Source organism: Myotis davidii, unplaced genomic scaffold, assembly GCF_000327345.1.
Source record: "Myotis davidii unplaced genomic scaffold, ASM32734v1 scaffold1059, whole genome shotgun sequence".
Classification (NCBI taxonomy): domain Eukaryota; kingdom Metazoa; phylum Chordata; class Mammalia; order Chiroptera; family Vespertilionidae; genus Myotis; species Myotis davidii.
Genome location: NW_006290038.1, coordinates 502,471 through 507,065, shown reverse-complemented (window position 1 = coordinate 507,065; position 4,595 = coordinate 502,471). Strand labels below are relative to the sequence as shown.

The window sequence follows — 4,595 nt, the reverse complement described above, 5'->3', positions numbered from 1 at the left end:
GTTTCTCCAGAGAACTCTAATAAACATTCCTTACAGAGGATATTTATGTCTTTCAAACAGAATAATGGCATTGGTTTACATATACCAAGTAATGGAGAACTTCTAATTTTTTTTCATTAAACCCCTTCCCCGGCAGAAACGTGTATACTGGTTTTCACAAAATGTTCTTTTTCAGTCGTCGATGAGTATACTAAGAAAATATGGTAAAAAAATATGGTTTATAGGAAGACGAGTTACAAACTGTTTTCATAACCAGCATCAAAAATACTATATAGAACCAAAATAAAAAAATTAGTCTGAAAAAGAAACGTTTTTAACAAAAAAATTGTTGGGGAAGGGGTTAATTGAGCGTAACAGCTTTGATTGATGTTTGTGGTCTCTGTTCTGTTCCACTGATCAATAAGCCTATTCTTGTGCCAGTACCAGGCAGTTTTGATTATGGCGGCTTTATAGTATAACTTGATATCTGGTATTGTGATTCCTCCAACTTTTTTTTCCTTATCAAAATTGCTGCAGCTATTCGGGGTCTTTTTTGATTCCATGTAATTTTTTGGAGTATTTGTTCTAGCTCTGTGAAATATGCTGTTGGTATTTTAACAGGGATTGCATCAAATCTATAGATTGCCTTGGATAGTATAGACATTTTAATGATGTTGATTCTACCAATCCATGAACATGGTATATTCTTCCATTTGTTTATATCTTCCTCTCTCTCTCTTTTCAACGTCCTGTAGTTTTCTGAGTACAAGTTTTTTACCTCTTTGGTTAAGTTTATTCCTAGGTATCTTAACTTTTTTTATTGCAACGGTAAATGGGAATATATATATATATTTTTTAGTTTCTCTTTCTATAAGTTCATTATTGTTGTATAAAAAAAGCCATAGATTTCTGGGTGTGGATTTTGTATTCTGCTACATTGCCGAATTCATTTATTAAGTCTAGTAGTTTTTTGTTGAAGTCTTTGGGGTTTTCTATGTACAATATCATGTCATCTACGAATAATGACAGTTTAACTTCTTCTTTTCCAATTTGGATGTCTTTTATTTCTACTTCTTGTCTGGTCACGGTGGCTAGGACTTCCAGTACTATTCTGAATAAGAGTGGTGAAAGAGGACATCCCCTGACTTGTTCCTGTTCTTAGGGGAAAGGGTTTTAGTTTTTGCCCATTGAGTATGATGTTCGCTGTAGGTTTGTCATATATGGCCGTTATCATGTTGAGATAGGCTCCCTCTATTCCCATTTTGTTGAGAATTTTTATCAAAAACTATAGGACCGGTGCATGAAATTCATGCATGGGTAGGGTACCTAGGCCTGGCCGGCGATAGGGGGGTGGCACCGGCCTACTCACCAACCGGCCTGAGGCCTCTGGGCTGGAGGCAGCTCCTGCATTGAGCATCTGCCTCCTGGTGGTCGTGTGCATCATACCGACCAGTCGTTCCACCAGTTGGTCGATTTGCATATTAGGCTTTTATTATATAGGATGGGTGTTGGATTTTGTCGAAAGCTTTTTCTGCATATATTGATATAATCATGTGACTTTTGTCTTTCAGTTTGTTTATGTGATGTATCACGTTTATTGATTTGCGAATATTGTATCAGCCTTGGATCCCTGGAATAAATCCTACTTGATCATTTTGCATGATCTTTTTAATATATCTGGCTGTTATTGAATCGTGAATGTTCAACCAGCCTTGCATATATGGGCTAAATCCAGTTGGTCATGGTGTATAACTTTTTAATACATTGGTGGATTCAATTTGCTAATATTTTGTTGCAGATTTTAGCATCTATGTTCATCAGGGATATTGGCCTGTTATTTTCTTTCTTTGTAGAGTCTTCATCTGGTTTTGGAATCAGGATAATGCTGGCTTCGCAGAAAGAGCTTGGAAGTGTTCCTTCCTCTTGGATTTTTTGGAATAGTTTGAGGAGTATAGGTGTTAGTTCTTTGAATGTTTCATACAATTCCCCAGTAAAGCCATCCAGACCTGGGCTTTAGTTTGCTGGGAGTTTTTTGATTACTGCTTCAATTTCCTCAGCTGTTGTTGGCATATTCAGGTTTTCTGATTCCTCCTGATTCAGTTTTGAGAGATTGTAATTTTCGAGGAATTTGTCCATTTCATCCACATTGTCCAGCTTGTTGGCATATACTTGTTTATAGTATTTTCTTACAATCCTTTGTATTTCTGTGGTGTTGTGGTGTCCACTTTTATTTCTGATTTTATTTATTTGGGCCCTCTCTCGTTGTTTCTTGATGAATCTGGTTAACAGTTTATCAATTTTGCTTATCCTTTCAAAGAGCCAACTCTTGGTTTCACTGGTTGGGTTTTTGTTTGTTTGTTGCTGTTTTTTTTGGTCTTTATGCCATTTATTTCTGCTCTAATCTTTATTATTTCTTCCTTCTACTTAATCTGAGCTTTTCTTGTTGTTCACTTTCTAGTTCTTTAAGTTGTAGAGTTAAATAGTATATTGTTGATGTTTCCTGTTTTTTGAGGTATGCCTGTAGTGCTATAAACTTCCCTCTCAAGACTGTTTTTGCTGTGTTCCAGAGATTTGGGGTTATTGTATGTTCATTTTTATTTATTTCCAGGAATTTTTTTATTTCTTTCTTGATCTCGTTGGTAAGCCATTCATTGTTTAATAACATGCTATTTAGCCTCCATGTCTTTGAATGTTTTGGGGTGTTTTTACTGTAGTTGATTTCTAATTTCATTCCACTGTGATCTGCTAAAATGCTTGATATATTTCAATTTTCTTTTACGTGTAGGAACTTGTTTTGTGTCTCAATATGTAGTTCATCTTTGTGAATGGTCCACGTACACTTGAGAAGAATGTATATTCTGCTGCTTTGGGGTGAAATGTTCTATAAATGTCAACTAAATCCATCTGATCCAGTGTGTCCTTTAGAGTCACTGTTTCCTCGTTAAATTTTTGTCTGGAAGATCTATCCAGTGAAGTCAGCAGGGTATTAAAGTCCCTACTATGACTGCATTATTGTCAATCTCTCTGTTAAAGTCCCTCAGAAGTTTTTTTTTTAATATAATTAGGTGCTCCTATATTGGTGCATATCTGTTTACCAGGGTTATATCCTCTTGTTGGATTGATCCCTTTAGTATTATGTAGTGACCTTTGTTGTTTCTTGTGATAGCCTTCATTTTGAAATCTATTTTGTCGGATATGCATATTGTTACTCCAGCTTTTATTTATTTATTTCCATTTGCATGGAAAATTTTTTCCCATCCCTTCACACTCATCCTGTGTGTGTCTTTTGTTCTGAGGTGGGTCTCTTGTAGACGGCATATAGTTGGGTTATGTTTTTGTATCCATTCAGCTACCCTATGCCTTTTGATTGGAGCATTTAATCCATTTACATTTAAGGATATTACTGATAGGCACTTATTTATTGCCATTTTAATTCTGTATCCTAAGTTTCTCTCTCTATTTCTTTTTCTCATAACAGCAGTCCCTTCAGCAATTCTTATATAGCTGGGTTGGTGGTGATGTACTCCTTTAACCTTTTTATTTATTTATTTTTTTTATGGAAAACTCTTTATTCGACCGTCTATTTTGAATGATAGCCTTGCTGGATATCATAATCTTGGTGTCAGAGCCTTGCTTTCCATTACTTTGAGTACTACATGACATTCCCTTCTGGCCTATAGAGTTTCTAATGAGAAATCAGATGTCAGCCTTATAGGAACTCTTTTGGAGGTAACAGTTTGCTTTTCTCTTGCTGCCTTTTAGATTCTCTCTTTGTCTTTAATATCTCGCATTTAATTATGATGTATTTGGGCATGGGCCTGTTTGGGTCCTTCCTGCTTGGGGTTCTCTGTGCCTCCTGAACTTGTGTGACATTTCCCTTCACCAGGTTAGGGAAATTTTCTGCCATTATTTCTTCAAACATGTTCTTTATCACTTTCTACCTTCCTGCCTCTTCTGGCACACCTGCTATTCGAATATTTTTATGTTTTATGTTATCCCACAGCTCTCTTAAGCTGTCCCCATTTTATAATTGTTTTTTTTTCTTTTTGGTCCTGTGATTGAGTGATATTTTCAACTTTCTTCTAATTCACTGATTCTATCCTCAGCTTCCCCTAATATGTTGTATATTCCTCCCAATGTATTATTTGTGTTATGTCATTCTTTATTTTAGAGTGTTCTTTTTCATAGTTATTATATCTGTTTTCATGCTGTTGAGCATCTTTAAAATCATTACTATGGACTCTGTTTAAGATAAATTTCTTATCTCTGCTTCATTTATCTCTTCTTCTGGAGAATTTAGTTCTTTCATTTCGGGGTTGTTTCTTTGTCTTCTCATTTTAGCTGTCTGGGTTTGTGATTATGTATTAGGTCAAGCAGGTCAAACTCAAAGGCTAACACAGTCCAAATAAACAAGGTTTAAGTTTATGTAGGCCACAAAAACACAAAAGCTTCAATTTTCATAGAAACATAGGTTTATTTTGATAGAGGCATGCTGAATACAAAGGGCTGAGTTAAATGTCACATCATTAATCCTATCTAATAAAACAGAAACATGGTAATTAGTGTACGACCACTACCCTTCCCATTGGCTAATCAGGGCGATATGCAAATTAACT

The 4,595-nt window shown here is 35.5% G+C and overlaps 1 protein-coding gene across 1 annotated transcript in view; it reads right to left on the bottom strand.

Annotated features, from left to right (window-relative positions):
* NOS1AP (nitric oxide synthase 1 adaptor protein) overlaps window positions 1-4,595 on the bottom strand; it is a 64,000-nt gene that overhangs the window by 9,192 nt on the left and 50,213 nt on the right. The gene's annotated exons all lie outside the window — the stretch shown is intronic.